The 18374-nt window shown below is 42.6% G+C and overlaps 1 protein-coding gene across 2 annotated transcripts in view; it reads left to right on the top strand.

Moving 5' to 3' along the window:
* The window catches only part of AGPAT3 (1-acylglycerol-3-phosphate O-acyltransferase 3), a 60765-nt gene that overhangs the window by 23410 nt on the left and 18981 nt on the right, over positions 1-18374 (top strand). The gene's annotated exons all lie outside the window — the stretch shown is intronic.

The raw sequence follows: 18374 nt of genomic DNA on the forward strand, positions 1-18374 counted from the left end.
TCAATGACGTGCTCATACGGATATTGCCCGGAAGATTTGTGTAAATGCAGAAAACTTCCCAGGGGCCCATTTTGCCCCTTTTACAGATTTAAATGCTAACTTGTTGATCTGGTGGTTGCTGTTCTCTCCTAGTTGAGGGAAACAGGCCCAGTTTGATGTGCATATCCAGAACTGCATAGACTTCTGGTACTTAATTTCTTGACATCATTTACATACCGTACTTGAACTTTTACTAAATAGACTAGAAAATGCTGTTTCTTGGACGCATTCCTGATTGCACAGTTTATATTCTCAGTTATAGTAACAGCTCTTCATTTTCTTTCTTTCTTTCTTTCTTTCTTTCTTTCTTTCTTTCTTTCTTTCTTTCTTTCTTTCTTTCCCCATACCCTACCAGAAGAGTAAAGAATTCTGCTTAGTCTCAATACTGTGAAGTCAAATTATTATTGAGAACATAACTGGCAACACAATATAGTTAATATTGATGTACTTTTAAAAAAGTACATCTGATACAGAAGCCAATCTATACTAATAGCAGCTTTTTATTTTAACTCCTTTCCCCTTCTGCTATCCAAAGGTTTGGTATTACAGAATCACTATTAAATGTACAGTACTGTGATTTTAGACTTCTTAGAGATGTAAAATTTCCCCAATGTCCTTGGCAAACTCATTTCATTTATTGACTGAGTCCAGGGCTTGATGAGCTTCAGACCCAGATTTGTCTTCTGGGATGTCCACTCCAATGTCCAGATTCTGAACAATGTAGGCATTTTAACAGGCAATGCCTACTATGTTTGAAAACAACTGGCACTGACTGCAGTTGATCACGTATTTTGAAAGTGTACATGGCAAACATCTGGTCACAGATGTCTGCAACACCTTTAGTCTCATTATAAAAAAATAGAATGGTCACAGGCTTCAATTTGTTGTTTGAAATTACGGCATCTTTATATGTTGAAGAAAGGAGAATAACTATTCTTTTCCTTCTTTGGCAGATAGCTTACAAGTCTTGAATCATTTTCAAAACAAAACATGTTGTGTTCATGCTTTTGTATTTGTGGAAACTCTGAGGGGTTTTCTGGTATTTTTCCCAATCGTGTCAACCAGTCAGGTTGCTTACTAGCTGATCTGTTGGCTAGTGTCATGCTGCCGAAAAAGTAATCAGTTCTGTTTAAGCCAGAATCCTGTAAATGCAGCATTAATGTCTTAACCATGGTTTGGCCTAGGGTTTCAGCTGCTGGGGCACCTTTTTCCTCCCCACCCCCCATATGTCTGCATCATAAACATATGTTGTTTTGGAATTGCAACACATCCACAATTCAATGGAGCTTACTTCTACATAAGTGGATAAAGGATTGCAGTCTTAACCAATAATGTGTGCATAACTACTGCAGAAGATAAAAAAAAATCCTGTTAATGTTAAATGTTTATAGTAGGGCAGACTGTGTGTGGTCCTGAATGAAATGGGGGTAGGTATGACTGCATGCACACCATCATCTTTTCTGGGCTGGGGAACAACGAACCCTTGCTCTATCCAGTCTTCTCTACAAGACAAATCCCTGATGCAATTTAAAAAGATAGGCTACCACTTACATAAAGACATCTTGGGCTCATGGAATATCTGACCATAGTTTGACCATAGACAAATAATAATGCACTAGGCAAATAATAGATTTCCTTTGACTCACATCCCAACTGTACTGTTCTTTAACATAATAGAATATTATCCTTCTGTGTTCTTTGCTTATCCTGTGGTTTATCCAAGAAGCTCAAGTAGGATTATGTTTCACCAGTTTATAGGACTTAAGAGTTATTCCTCCCTGTTTTTTCTCTTCTGCTTTTTCTTATGCCCTGTTTCACTTTATCATAATACTAATAATAATTCTGTGTGTGTATAGCATTTAATATTGAAAGAACTACAGCTTTCAAGATTTCTGTTACTTTATTTTGAAATAGTAGATTTCACTTTTAAAAATGTCTGGGATATGTATGTATGTATTTTTGCAATCCTCTGCCATTCCTCACCACCATACAATGTGATATATTCTTGTGCATGGCAATTGGCCTTAAGGCGATTATTGGATTAGGGCAAAGACTCAGTATGTCAACACTGACACTATCATTTATTGCAAGGTATTTACAATTTTATTCACTTATGCCCATGTTACATTAATTTCTTATGGTGCTGGAGCTTTAAGAACTTGGGTGCTTTAACAAGATGCCTCTGTGACAAGAGGAGAAGATACCAGCCCGTCTCTCGTTGCCGAGGAAGCAGCTTTTAAGTAACAGCAATGTTTCCCGATTTACCACAGTGTGCTTTTGTCATCATAATCCTTCCTTCTTGTCAAGACTGATTTGTTCTTCAAGCAAGGGACTGTCATCTTCCTGTTTTTCCCCGTTGCTTTCCCCCCCCATCCCCCGCCACCACTTACTTGTTTTGTGGAAGCAAAAGTGAATTTGAAAGATGTTGGCAAACCAGTCGGGAATATGTTTGTTAGCTGGAGTTTGTGCGACGCTGGTTGCCCTGGCTTTAGCCTATTACCTGTACTGGTAAGTAGCAACTTACGCAACAAGTTCTGTGGGTTTCTTTTCCTCTTCATAAGGCTGGGATCACATGTCTTTTTGAGAACTTTGCTTGTATCAAATGTGGTTTTTAGTACAGTACCTTGTAACTTTAGATCAATCTTCCCCTTCTTCACAGTGGTACTTAGTATTTGTGGAGCTCAGGTGTTTTGAGAAATCTTTTGTGATGAATAGGTTCTAAAATATCATAGAAGAGGTCTGGCTTTTTAGCTTCCTATTGCTATTTACAGATTCTTATATCCACACTGGCCTTGAGTCTTTTTTGTTTACTACTAGCTACATAGGTGAACTGTACTATCTGCCTTAGGATGTTTTATAGGGATGAAGGAATTTGGATTGCTTTTATTCTTCTCTGTAGGGCTCCTTCTGTATCTAACCAAAGTTATTGATGTTGTAGAGAGAGAAACTATTCCAGTGCATATTGTGGGTGTAGAGAAACTGATAAAATGGCAATCCAGTAGGAATGGGAATACCTTCGTTCTCCTGAAGCTTGTAGGTGTACAGTTCCACCTAAACTGTGCCCTTAGACTTTGTCTTCAGGGAATGTGAGAATGAATTTCCATATTTAGTGACCTAGATCAAACAGTATATTGAAAAATACTGAAAGTAGGGCATCGTACAGTATTACACTTTTAAGCTTTACTTAAAACAAAAAATGGGAAATGTTCAGTTGTCTGTAAGTTTAATAAAATTAAAGCAATTTTAAGTGGTAGTCGATACATTGGGTGGTATCTAATGTTAGCCATAATCAGAGGAAACCCAGTGAAAGCAATGGACTTAAATAACCTATTTCCATGAGGCATAATCCAAGGATGGGCAAGTAAATTTCCACTCAAGCAACACGATTTTCTTTGCCCCTCCATACCCTCCTCCCAAATTTGTTCTGGAGGGTCCCCCAACATAGGGACAATGTCTGGGAGGCCACAGAGGGGATGAAAGAAAGGCAAAGGCCCACTGCATGATCAGAAGCTCTTCCAGTCACCTATGGATAGCACCAAATGCAGCTCATTTATATCCATGTGTCTTCTGTGAGCATGGCTTAAGTGGATACCTCTAATTATTTCAAGCATTATATACCTCAGAACATGGAGACAGGAGACAGCTTTTGTAAGTACTCTTTGATTCTCAATGTTTAGATTCAAGGGAAACATACAATGCTGTTGCCAAGTTGTTGTTTTTTTATGTTACCCCTAATGACCGGGCAATCCAACAAAAGCCATTCTTTTTATAGCCACCAACTTTGGTAGTGTTTCAATCCGAAACCCTGATAACCCAGTTTCTACAGGAACGCTTGAGCGTGTGTGTTCCTTTTTAAACATACCGGTACTTGAGATTTTCTGCCCATGTAGCTCTCAGCTCTTTTCAGTCAGGATGAACTGATCAGATGACACCAGAGATTGCTGACTACCAGCTTTGCATATTGGGAGATTAACCTGGTTTTGCTGTTATTCTGCCAGTGGTCTCTTGCTCTCATTGAGGTCAAAGCAGCCTGCTTAACTATAGGCAACAACTCTCAAATAACTGAGATTATGTTAGGTAAAAATATGGATCTCACAGTTTCTCAAAAAAAATGAGGAAGGCAATGTTATATGTGTGAGCCTCTCCATGCACTGAGCGTCTTGCTTCTTGGATGCAAAAAGAGTCTTGATGGTGTTAGTGCTGCAGTTAGGAAATAAGCCCTACTCTGGGTCTTGCCTGTTGCTTACTTTTGCAGTCCTGGGCAAAATATATTTCTATTCTCTTAGGCCTTTAAAATAGGGTTGTGAAACCTGTGGCCCTCCAGGTGTGATTGGACTAGAGTTCTCATCAGCTGCAGCCAAGGTGCCCAATGCTCCTGGATGATGGAAGCTGTAGTCCAGCAACACCTGGAAGGCTATAACTTCCCCACCCCCAATTAAAAACACGGCATTATTTTTAATTATTGATACTATGTCGCATTTTATCTGCTGATTAACTTTTCTCTGACATTTTATTATTTGTACGTCTCTTTGTGGTTCTGATATTTCATTGCAAGCTGTCTTGGGGAAGTCATTTGGAGAATGGGGTGTAAATGCCACAAATAAATGAATACATTTTTAGGGAATGGACTATGAAGCACAGGGCAGAAGCTGTATTGGGTTATTTTCTAGAAACGAGGAAAGGTACTGTGGTATTCTTCTAGTTCGAGAGCAACAGCCAGGTTTGGGCTATATATTACACGGCTGGAGAAAGCTGCAGCCCTCCAAATGCTGTTGGACTCCATATCCCATCTGCTTCATGTGGCCTGTTCAGTGAGCTGATAGATTGATAGCTCAGTCGGTAGAGCATGAGACTTTTAATCTCAGGGTCATAGGTTTGAGCCCCATGTTGGGCAAAAAGATTTATGCATTACTGGGGGTTGGACTAGATGATCCTTGTGGTCCCTTGCAACTCTACAGTTCTCTGATTACCTGTGGTCAGGGTGGATGGAAGTTGAAGTCCACCAACACCTGCAGGCCCATAGGTTCCCCAGCCCTGATTGATTGTATCCATAAGAGAGGAGCAGGAGGAGCAGTTGATAAGGAAATGCTCCTAATTCTAACAGCTATATGGTTGTCTCTGACTACTCTTGGAGAGCAGCCCTGTAAGTAATGGACACTAGGAAGATGCTGTGAGGAATCTAGTAGGGCTTTTGCTCTGCAGAATCTTGAAACACACAAGGGACACAGAAAAGGTCACAAATCGGAACTGGCACTTCACACCTGCAGAGGTTCTAGTTACAATAAGGATCTGATTCAGGGAGTTGATGGTGTCCTGTCAGCTTGGAACATGCTGAAACGCCTCTAGGACTATCCAAGTAGTTGACAACTAGATTAGTCTTGTTCACATTGATCAGTTACAAATGGGAACAATTCCAAGAAATGGTACATGACCTAACCTTCCATTGAGGGTTGTGCAGAGCATCGGAGGATAACTAAATTAAACCTTTTTCAGCAGTTGGTTTGCTTTCTGTGCTGTGTTATAGACAGCAATTTATTATTTGCCATTTTGCAAGTGTTTTCCCACTTCCCAAACCCATTCCTTTATAGCAGGCATGGCCAAACTTTGCCCTCCAGCCGTTTTGGGACTACAATTCCCATCATCTCTGACCACTGGTCCTGTTAGCTAGAGATGATGGGAGTTGTAGTCCCAAAACAGCTTGCGGGCCAAGTTTGGCCATCACTGCTTTATAGACTGAAAATTACTGCATTTTCAGATTGCAGTTGGAAGAAATGGGGAAGGAGTTAGAGAGAGAGAGAGAGAGAGAGAGAGAGAGAGAGAGAGAGAGAGACTGCAGAGCATCATATAGAAATATTTTAAAATGATTACTTGTTTGCATTTTGTATAAGGGCAATTCATAGAGAGCATGCATTTGTTAGTTTTAGGTGAAGACCCTTAACAATTCACATTTTATCTATGCTTGTATTTCCAGTTTGCATGCTTGGAATATTTTAAGAACTCTTAAAGAGGAGCACAGTTTGATTGGATCAAATGGTTATCCTATGTGTTGCTTGCTAACCTTTATATACTTTATATACTCTGTCAGATGTACACTATGTGTATCCAGGCAATCACTTGCCTTGTTTCTCCCACTTTATCAAATTTTGTTTGACTCTCCTTTTTAAAAATAAAAATCAAAATCATTTATATACAGTAGTTGCCTCTCCCTCAAATTGAAAAGCCTTTGTAGTTCTACAGAGAGTAATTGAGTTTATAACCTCTTGGCTTATATATTCTTTGGGCCAAGGAGTATAATTTGTGCACATTTTTTACTGGACTTGGAGAAATGAGGGCTTGGCCAGATTTGACCTCTGAGTTTCTGCACCGTGTGAATACTCTTGAATATATGACCCCCTTTTAAGAACTTGTTATTGCCAATGATAGCCTTTTAACCTGTCACTTAACAGTTAAAATAAACCTTCCTGATAGTATTTACAGCTTGTTCCTTCCAAAGGTTGATAACAGTACTAAAGTCAGAATTTGATGAAACGTGAAAATATAATTAGAGAATTATTGTGTATACACATGCACACAGAGGAATTCAGCGTAATGGCATAGCAATCGTTCTATCAGCACAAGCATTTTACCTCGACAGCTAGTACAATCCCCCCTTTCCTTCCTTCACATACTGTTCTGGGGGTTCTTCTGACCTCCCCAGAGCCAGTTGGGGGCACACTGGGGGTGCATGGGATGAGGAGGGGGGAAATCCCTATTACCCTACTGGAGGGCCTTTATTTTGTTAGTTTTACTGGTGATAATGCTAGCACTTTTGTTCCGATTTCTAACATCACTTTTACACTGCAGTTCCTATTGCATTATGGAATTGTGGATTTTTGATGGATATATTGCCTTGCTGTGCTAAATTTTAAATGGTGGGAAAGTACTGTATGCCAGAATACCACCCCAAATGTCACCATGTGAAATTACAGTGCAAAACTCCCATGGTTTTCTGAGTTAATAGGGTTGCAAACAGCCGCCGCCCCCCCCCCCCCCGAAACAAACAAACACAGAAACTAGTGCTAAACTTCCACTAGACTTCGTGAAGCAGCTTCTAAATCTTGAGAAATATAATATAAAATTCAGAAATTAATAAGTAAGGTTTGAAGTTGGTTTGATTCAAATACTTGACAAGGTTAACCACAGGTTGTTTGGTTCAGTTATCATGACAAGCTGTGTTTAAACAGATACTTAGGAACTGAAGGTTCCGGGCTTTTCCTGCCTGTGCCAGAGAGAGGCTAGGCTCATTCCCATGGCTCATAAACCAATGGTTTATGATGATGTCTGAATGCATCTAGTGTGACTTAATTCTGAGCAGAGATGCACTGAATTGTGGTGGGGGGAAATCAAACATAAGGCTCTCTCTGGAGCGAAGCCTCACATAAGCCTCACATAAGATTTATTGCCCATCAAACCATTCAAATATAACATTTACAAAATATCTTATGATAACTGTCCATTTTTTTTAAAAAAAGTATTGTCTTGAGTAGCCATTTGTGGTTATGTGAAGCACAGATTTCTGTATCTCTTTATAGTCAGGACAGATGGAGATGCTGAATAAATGAGCAACTTGCTCATTCAGTTGGGATATTGACAGCCCCAAATGCAGTTGTAGGTTACCACAGAAGACAGTGCAACTGTACTGCTGAGGACTGTTCTCTTAATAGATTTGGCGGGAACTTGAATGCTTTGAACTAGATGATACTGTGCCTTGGCTTAAACACACACACACACACACACACACACACACACACACACACACACTGGTTTGGTGCATATAAGGCAGCCCAGCTGCCAAGAAAACCAGATTCTTGGCTACAATGAGCCTTACTGATTTTCCAAACATACAACTTTTGGTACCACATTTGGATCCCTTCCAGTCGGGATTCAGGCCTCATCATGGGACTGAAACTGCCTTGGTCGCACTGGTCAATTATCTCCGTTGGGCTATTGACAAAAGTGAGAACTGTTTCCTAGTTCTGCTGGATCTCTCAGCGGCTTTTGATACCATCAACCATAACATCCTTCTGGACCGTCTAGAGGGGCTGGGAGCTGGGAGCACTGTTATACAGTCATACCTCTGGTTGCCTTTGCTGCAGGTTGCGTTCGCTACGGGTTACGAACGCACCAAACCCAGAAGTACTGGAACAGGTTACTTCCAGGTTTCGGCATGTGTGCATGCGCAGAAGCATGAAATCGTGCTTTGCGCATGCACAGAAGTGCCAAATCGCGCCGCGCAGATACAGCACTTCAGGTTGCGCTCTTTTCATATTGTGAATGGGCCTCTGGAATGGATCCCGTTCACAACCAGAGGTACCACTGTACAGTGTTCAGAAAGTGGTGGTGGGGGGTGAGTGTTCAGACTCCTGGGCTCTCACTTGTGGGGTGCCTCAGGGTTTTGAGCTCTCCCCCATGCTTTTCAACATCTACATACAGCCACTGGGAGAGATGATCAGGGGGTTTGGGCTGGGTGTTCATCAATATGCGGATGATACCCAGCTCTGCCTCTCTTTCAAATCAGAACCAGTGAAGGCCGTGAAGGTTCTGTGTGAGTGTCTGGAGGCGATTGGAGGATGGATGGCTAACAGATTGAGGTTGAATCCTGACAAGACAGAAGTACTGTTTTTGGGGGACAGGAGGTGGGCGGGTGTGGAGGATTCCCTGGTCCCGAATGGGGTAACTGTGCCCCTGAAGGACCAGGTGCGCAGCCTGGGAGTCATTTTGACTCACAGCTGTCCATGGAGGCGCAGGTCAGTTCTGTGTCCAGGGCAGCTGTTTACCAGCTTCATCTGGTATGCAGGCTGAGACCCTATCTGCCCGCGGACTGCATCGTCAGAGTGGTGCATGCTCTGGTTATCTCTCACTTGGACTACTGCAATGTGCTCTATGTGGGGCTAGCTTTGAAGGTGACCCGGAAACTACAACTAATCCAGAATGTGGCAGCTACACTGGTAACTGGGATCGGCCGCCGAGAGCACATAACACCGGTCTTGAAAGACCTACATTGGCTCCCAGTACGTTTCCGAGCACAATTCAGAGTGTTGGTGCTGACCTTTAAAACTCTAAACGGCCTTGGTCCAGTATATCTGAAGGCGTGTCTCCACCCGCATTGTTTTACCCAGACACTGAGGTCCAGTGCTGAGGGCCTTCTGGTGTTTCCCTCACTGCGAGAAGCCAAGTTACAGGGAACCAGGCGGAGGGCCTTTTCGGTAGTGGCATCCGCTCTGTGGAACGCCCTCCCACCAGATGTCAAAGAGAACAACGACCAGACTTTTGAGGCAGCCCTGTTTAGGGAAGCTTTTAATGTTTGATAGATTACTGTATTTTAATATTTTGTTGGAAGCCGCCCAGAGTGGCTGGGAGAGCCCAGCCAGATGGGCTGGGTATAAATAAAAAATTGTTGTTGTTGTTGTTGTTGTTTGTTGTTACCTACTTCTTAGATGGATGGGATGCTGGTGACGCTGTGGGTTAAACCACAGAACCTAGGGCTTGCCGATCAGAAGGTTGGCGGTTTAAATCCCCGCGACGGGGTGAGCTTCCGTTGCTCATTCCCAGCTCCTGCCAACCTAGCAGTTCGAAAGCACGTCAAAAGTGCAAGTAGATAAATAGGTACCGCTCCAGCGGGAAGGTCAACAGCATTTCCATGCGCTGTTCTGGTTCGCCAGAAGCGACTTTGTCGTGCTGGCCACATGACCCGGAAGCTGTACGCAAGCTCCCACGGCCAGTAAAGCGAGATGAGCACTGCAACCCCAGAGTCGTCCATGACTGGACCTAATGGTCAGGGGTCCCTTTACCTTTACTTCTTAGGTGTATGCCTTAGACTGAGGCATACCACAGTTGGAAGGAAAACTGATCAGGGACGGTGTGCATCTTATTTAAGGAGCTGGCTTTCTGAAATTCCCTCTTCTACACAACTGTTTGGGGGTGCAGGAGCTGTCTCCTCTTTTGCACCTGGCCACTTTCTTCTGTGTTTACAAGAAGATTTTGTGAGCACCACAGCTTCTGAACAGACTGGAGCAAATGGGAGTATAATATTTGTTTGAGGGGGTAGGGAAGAGGAAACCTAAATTCAGACACATAAATTCTTACTAGTATTTTTATCCTAATTTGGATAGTTGCAGTGTAATTCTATCCATGTGTATTTTTGGCAGTGGGACTTGTTTTAGGACTGCAGTTCTAAAACTGCAGAGCAAGGTGTAAAACGTAGGCTACTAAAAATTGCATCCTTTACCAAAAAGGTGTCTTAAAGAGCAAAATCTAGCCTCTGTCTCAGGTGGAGGTGATCTCCTGAGTAGTACTGCTCAGCCAACAGACACCCAAATCCATGGCCAGCCAGATGCTCCCTTCAAAGTAGGTAAAGGTTTCTAACCTTGTGTGATGCCAAACTCCACAGGTGTATCTGAGCCAACAATAAGCAATTGTTTGATATGCATTTGTTAGCAGGGTCCATTTCATATGTAGATGAAATGCAGAGAGCAACAGCCTGGTTGAAATTTGATTACTATGTAGTTAGTTGCCAGGAATGCTAAACTTTCTGGCACAATAGGCATAGCTTGATCAACAGGGAAGTGTACAATAGAGGTCAGTGTGCAAACTACAGAGAATTTAATATGTCCATTTTTGCTCATCTGCATGGGCTTCCTATTCACTTCAGTGCTGGTGATTTATCTTTAAAATTTTAAATAGCTTAGATCTGTGTATCATAGGGAGTGACTTTCTCCCTTGCATTCTTCCCCTTGCTCTGCAATTTTCTGTATACCTTCCTATTGTGAGCCTAGATTAGGGAGGAGAGAAGTATTTTTCCTTTAGGGGGACCCACTATTGTGAAGGGGGGGGGAACCCACCAACCACATTTCTACAGCTGTTAGTATTTGCTATATTGTCATTTTGAGTTGGATCCAGTCTAGTTGGTTGACTTTAGGTCCCACTGAAATCAATTACCGGCAATCATTTTTGATACTTTGTGTAGAAAAGGATTTTGTAAGTTGGAAAGGTTCAGGAAAGGGCAACCACAATGATCAAGGTTGCAGGAAAGGTTGTAGCATTTGGGGCTTGTTAGTTAAGAGAAAAAGTGAGTGAGAGACTACATGATAGAAGTTTGCAAAATTATGCATGTCATAGGGAAAGTGGCTAGAAGGAAGTTTTTCTCCCTCTCTCATAAACCCCTGAACTCATGGACATCCAATGAAGCGGAGTATCGGAAGATTCAGAACAGATAGAAGTACTTCTTCATATGGCACATCGTTAAACAATGGAAGATATGGCTTTAAAAGACGATGGCTTCAAATGAGGATAAGATTAATTTAGCAGCCACATGCCATGATGACTGCTCTGCCTACACAGACAGAGGCAGTATGCACCTGAATACCATTTTCTGGAAACAGCAGCAGGAGAGGATGCTGCTGTGCTCAGGTCCTCCCTTGCAGATGGGATACTGGGATAACAGGATGCTGGACTAGATGGACAGCTGATCTGATCCAGCAAGTTCTTCTCATGGTCTTATGGATTCTTTTTGTTACTTCAGAAGCATATGAGGCCTCACTCACACTGGAACATAAAGTTGTGCTTAACTGACGCAGTCTGTGCAGGTAGATCTCATCATATACGAGGGTTACGTTTGCAGCTAAAATGCGTGTAAGAAAAATTGCACAAGGCCAGAACAACCCCTGGAATGGCCCTGCATGACCATCCCTACCTGTCTGAAGCTGGCGCTGAATGGGCCTTGTCCCATACACAAAGTGGAGAGCTTTTAAGCCATGCTTTCCAGGCTGTGGGAAGGTAACATGAGGCCTCTGGGTGGGCCTGCAAGTTTTAAAAGCCCCTGTGTGGGGTCGTCTTGTGAAATCATGGGAGCTTCCCTCAGAGTCTCATGTGGCCTTTCCAGCTCTTTCCATGGCATGAAAGCACTATGTGGAAACAGCTTTTTAAGCCCCTTCTCAGCCTTGCTTTCCAGGCTTTTGGAAAGTCACGTGAGGGCTTCCACTAGATCTCAGACAGCCCTTTCGGCGTACCCCCCTGCTCTCCGGACCCTTTTTAATTTCAAATTTTCTGAAAAACCATTTCCTGTAAAATCAGCATAAGATGAGATCCACCTCTATTGTCAAATCACTTTGAAATGTTTTATATCAAGCAATTCATAAATAGAATTATATATATATTTTCCTATCTGTGTTTGCAACTCTTTCACAGCATATGAGAAACAAAGCTGTTTTCTTATGTGGAACAAAATAGGCACCATTCAGAATGCGTGGCTTTAACTGCAGTGTCTTTTTATGTCCTGTCTTCTACTTTGTCTTGTTGCTGTAATCCGCAGGAGGGGAGAGTAGTGTTTTGCTCTGGTCTTGCTTGCAGGTGTCCTGTAGGCATCTAGGGCAGTGTTTTTCAACCTTTTTTGGGCAAAGGCGCACTTGTTTCATGAAAAAAATCACGAGGCACACCACCATTAGAAAATGTTAAAAAATTTAACTCTGTGCCTATATTGACTATATATAAAGTAATTTTCCCACGGCACACCAGGCAACATCTCGCGGCACACTAGTGTGCCGCGGAACAGTGGTTGAAAAACACTGATCTAGGGGGCCACTGTGAAAACAGGATGCTTGATTAGATGGGCCATTTGGCTTGCAGGCTCTTCTTATGTTCATATTTGCCTTCAAGGACTCTCTCCCTGACCCGCCTGACCCTGTGCAGCTTGGCTTTGTCTTCAGCCTGTCAGCCAAGCACACACAGTTGGGTTGCTTGGTTTTGATTGTTGCAATTCAGCCCCATTCAGCTAATTGTTTGAGCTGGACATATTTGGGTGCACCGCTGTTAATTGATGCAATAGCATTGAAAGGGGAGAGCAGTGTCCCATCTTAGATCTTACTGTACGTATATGGAGAACAGCAGCTCAGAATAAAATTTGGCATGGTCTAAATTGCCTGCACGCTGGTTTGAACAGGGGAAAAGTCAAGTTAGGTGGAAATTGTAATGTGGAGTGCAATTTCTAAATTGTAGACCAAGGTCAAACATGTGAATTATTGTAATCCCTTTGAAGATGCAATTTAAAGAAGAAAAGCAGAAGATTGTTATTGTTGTTATTAAATTTATACACTGCTCTTCATCTGAAGATCACAGGGTGATTGTGATTTTAAAGAGGAAATAAATAATATGGGAAAAAATGAGAAATATATTTGTGGCAAAAAATGGGTAATTTGTCAGCTGTGTTGACATTTTCCTTTGCAGTTTCTTTTAAATTATCAGCTTTCTGGGTAAATCAGTTTTAGTGTTAGAAATGAGGCCATTGTTATTGATTGGCTGCCTAATAAGATACCTGTGAAGGTAAACCACCCTGAAAACAGATTTAAAAAATAAATTTAAACAGCAGTGGTATAATTTAAAAGACAGCTATGTGATTTGTACAGTTAGCTTTCCTTACCACAAACGTTCCTGCTTTGAGCAACATGTTAAAGGATGTCTTCAATGGTCATGGATAAAAGCATGCTCCAAAGAAACACGTCAGTTGGCAAAGTTTTGATGGGCTCGTTTTGACTGTCTGGTTCTTTTTTGCCTAGATTTTCCCCCCTTTTAAACCACTGAATAGAATATAAAATAGATATTAGGTTACTAATACTTGCATTCACTTACCTGGTAAGTTCCACTGAATTAAGTGGAGTGCTGTGATAAAATTTTCTAGAATTTCAGATTTGTGTGCACTATCTATGTGTGTGTTCAGTTTTGGAAATTGTAAGCGAAATTAAGCCACTAAATAAGACTAAGTTTGAAGCAGAATAGGGAGATCCTGACATATCTAACTAAGATGTCAAAGCATAAACATTACGGCTGCTGTATAGAAATATAATAGTGGCGGCTTCACTGTGCATTTGATCACATCAGAAATGCCTTGAATCCTGTTCCAGTTTGATCTCTTCACAAACGTTAGTTCAGAAGATCCTCAGACTGAAATTTAATATTGGGTTCATCACATTATGAGGCTTGTGATTTATAGAGCAGAACCACCTTTTGTTACTGTAACTGGTATCCCAGAATGAAACTCATTATTACTTTTGTATTTATTTTAAATCACACATGCTTTAGTAAAATTAACTTTTCTCAATCCACTGTTGCGATATCTGCCTTCTCTTTGTACTGTACTTCCTTAGGTTACTTTTATCTATCCCCATTGGATTCAATTGAGGCAAATGTAATGCTTTTTCTTTAAAACCTGCCCCTCCCCACATCCCCTCAGTGTATGTACAGTACTTTGAACCACTTTCCTTCCTATAAGAAAGGAAATAGGATATTCTCAAGTATTATTATTTCCTGCCCATTCCAAAGGGCTTCTTTAGAACTTTGAAAATCAACAATAGTAATATTATTTTTCCATTAAAAACACATATTACTTGATAGAGGAAGCACTCCAAATGTACCACTTTCCTTAGGTGAATGAGTTGTTTGTATACAGCCACTGACTCTGAAGCAAACCTCTTAACTTGGTTTTAGCAGTGCCTTGCAAGGTGATTTGAAGTCTTGACATGAAGACTTCAAAGTGCTTTACGCCTGATGTCATTGTGATGCCTGTTTTACTAAATGTGCTTTTTTGTCCCTTTTTATGTCGGCATGTACTCTGTGTTCTCAGCTCTTCAAGCCAGAAATATTTGGAGAATCTATGTAAATGGCCAGTTGCTTGGTCAACAGTGAGGTTGATATTAGTTCATTCTTTGTGGATCATTCATAGCCTTATCCTTCCAACTCTACAATTCTATCTTGAGTACTTGTCGTGACGTCTATATGCTGAAATAGAAAAATCAATGCCCAGAAATTACAGCTTAATATATGGCTTCAAGGACTTAACCTATTAGACTTCCTCCATGATTTGATTTGAACATTATTGACATTAACAAGAATATTTCTTTCTAAGCTAGCGGCCAGTTCATCCTCTGCCCTGTGAAAGAATGGCAGCACGACAGAGTGGTATTCATTTCAGAAATATCAAATACATTGCTTGGGAATTATAAATGCGTAATGGTGTGAGGAAGTAACTAATTATACTAGATTGCTGTTGCGTCTTGTTCACAGAGCCTTCTGTCAAGTTAGCTGGCTTGTTTTTTGCGGTGTAACTTACCCACATGTGTGGGCAACTGTGCCTTCTTGTTACCCAGTTGCTGTTTGCTTCTTGTTTCTGGACTTTAAATAGCATATCCAAAGGGAGCAGTGTGTCTGTTGAAAAGTGATAATTTTGGTGCTAAGTGCCAGGACTGCTTGATCATCATCAAGAGATAATTTCCTGCTAGTTGAAAAAAAAAACAGCACAATCCTTGGCATGCTTACTTGGAAGTAAATTCCACCATTATCTCTAATAAGTGACACAGGTTGAAATTATGTAGGTAGTGTGGAACAGACACAGGTTGAAATTATGTAGGTAGTGTGGAAAGCAAAAGGATGCTTACATTATGTAATGAAAATTTATATACAGTCGTCTGTCCGTGTCCGCCCCCCCCCCCACTTGTGCAGAGGTTAGTTCCGGTCCCCCGAACACATAAGTGAAATTGCATGAAATGGGGTGTGCCCTCTAAAAAGCCTCTAAACACCCTCTTTGCTGCTCTCTCGCCAATCTATGTAAAAAATACTGTCTCCCAAAATAAAACCAAAATTCAAGCTCTGGGGCTGGCAGGAGGCTGGAGTATGCGCAGGAGAGTAGCAGCTGCTGTGATACCCTGCACATCAGCTGTTAGGCGGGGAAGCTGAGCAGCCTAAACGAAGCCCCACTGCACCTCTGGTCTCTTTGGGGCTTCCCCCGCCCTCACTGATGTCCTCTTTGGGCTCCAGGGAAGGTCTGCTCACGAGCCACAAGGACTCTCCAGCTCTCTCCTGTCATTTCCAGGTTTGAATTTATTTAGGCTAACTATTTCTTGGCAATACGCACATGAGAGTCGATCACGTGTAATTGGGGGGATGCCTGTACACTATCTATCTGCCTATCTATCTACCTATCTATCTGATATAATTTATTTCATTGCCATCTGAATGAAAGTAGCTCAAATTGGGACAAACTGGTTGAAGTTCAGAGTGGAATGTTGCCTATCCCATCCTCCCTGCACCTACTTGTGCCTTCTCTAGAATGTTGGAGGAGCCTTCTAAATACTGGGGCTTAGGGTTCTGGGGTAGGTGGAAATCACACAAGATTGGGCTTGGATCGTAAGGTACTTAGGGAAGTACTGCCCTGGGCTGGGATGGAGCCCATGGGGCAAGACAACAAGGCGGGGCAGAAGCTGCAGAACCACAGAGTGTTCTGTGCCCAACAAAGGTTGAAAGCAAATTGAGCCCCTTTAAGCCTCTATTCGCATGGTGGAGAATTTGGATTCTTAGGGGGCCAACACCCTGATCTGAAGGCAGCCACTCCTGTGATTTATGGCCTACTACCTACCACCTGGAGTGGTGAGGTCTTGATGGAGGTATTTGGGCTCTCTGGCTCAGAGGAGGGTCTATGAAGGTTCTGGCTCTGTGGCTGGTTGTCACGTGTGATATTGTCAGTCAGGCTTAGGCTCAGTGGTCCCTTAATCTCCAGCAGCAAGGTACTCTACAGCAGTGGTCAGCAACCTTTTTCAGCTGTGGGCCGGTCCACTGTCCCTCAGACCATGTGGTGGGCCGGACTATATTTTTTTGGGGGGGGGGGATTAATGAATTCCTATGCCCCACAAATAACCCAGAGATGCATTTTAAATAAAAGCACACATTCTACTCATGTAAAAACACACTGATTCCCGGACTGTCCGTGGGCCAGATTTAGAAGGCGATTGGGCCACATCTTGCCCACAGGCCTTAGGTTGCCTACTCTGCTCTCCACCAGCCCCCTGAGCCCCATTCCAAGTAGTTCAGAAGGGGATCCTGAGCACTCCCAGTTAGGGGGCTGCAGGGGGGCAGGTGAAGAGGGACGCTTTCTGTCTTCAAACTTCTTTCAGTTAACTTACCTTGAGGTCCAGGCCTTTGCCACCCCTGCTTTGGAAGCCTTGGGCTTGTCTCATCTCACTCTTTCTCGCCACCTCCACGGTCTGACTCTGGAACGAATCAAAAGCCCACTCAGCTTTTCTGTGGCGTGAAAACCAAGGAGATGCATTCTTGCAATCGGAAGGGAGCAACTGATGAGTAGGAGTTGGAATCATTTTGCCTTTTTTAATAAGGAAACTGTCATTTTCCCCGAAGGACCACTTAGCACCAGGATTTTAAGACAGTGAAAAATACGTTTCAGGGCCTGGCTGTCGGGCTGTGCCTCTTCAGAGTTTTGTTCATTCCTATCCAGAGAGAGCTCAGCCACTAATCATACCTGGATGGCAACACGGTGAGAGTTGTGGGCAACAAAGCAGCCTGAAGAGACCCAAAGCTGAGAGAATGCAAGGTGCCCCTGTGCCTGTCACCAGGTTTGGTTTTTCTCCTGACCTGAAGAGGAAAAGGGTTAAGGTTGGAAGGCAAAAACAAAGTGTAGGTACGTGGAGACTCCATTGTGGGTGAGCACACTATGTGTGTCTGTACAACAAATGACAGCTTTCATGGTGTACAAGGGCTGTACCACGTCAGGCTGCAAGTGGTGGGTTACAAGACCGGGATGGCTATGGCAGGTCAAGGCCCCGAGCTCTCTTAACATTATTTGTCAGAATTGTGCTTGTGTGTATTGCTTTTTAATCAAGTACTGTTCCCTTCCCAGAAGCCCTATGCAAGCACGCCTCCCTTTTCCCCACTAACACCCAGCTAAATCCTATTTAGCCTTCTCACACACCATCGGTTGTTTAGCATAGCTTTTGCTTCCTCTCCATTTTCCATTTCCACTCATAACAAAGCTTGCTTCCCCTGACCCCCACCCCCACCACGTTTTTTTCTATGAGTTTGGAGAGTGGGTGCAGTGGCACATTTTTAGCAGACCTGGCACAATACTGCGCTTTTGCACATGCACGATATCGCCGCTTGGGTTGCGGACTTTTCGGAGTGCGAACGGCACCCCAGAACGGATCGTGTCCGCAACCTGAGGTACCACTGTATGCATTTGGCCCATGGTCCACCATTTCCAGATATTCACTTCCCTTACCTGTTCCCCACACCTTTTTTGTAGAGGGAAGTTACCTTTTGACTTTAGTGAATAGGAAAAGGTTCTGTTCCCCACCCAGCTCCCCGATGATTTGCAAGTCTTATGTATTCAGAAAGTGAGGAGGCTGTCTTACATTTTAAAGGTGTTTTTAAAACCATTGTTTACGTGTAAAAGCAAGACGGTTCTGTTTCACTGTTCATGCCCATGCAAAACATCATATATATTGTGACACCAGAAGCTG

This window comes from Lacerta agilis, chromosome 4 (genome assembly GCF_009819535.1).
Source record: "Lacerta agilis isolate rLacAgi1 chromosome 4, rLacAgi1.pri, whole genome shotgun sequence".
NCBI classification, from domain to species: Eukaryota; Metazoa; Chordata; class Lepidosauria; order Squamata; family Lacertidae; genus Lacerta; species Lacerta agilis.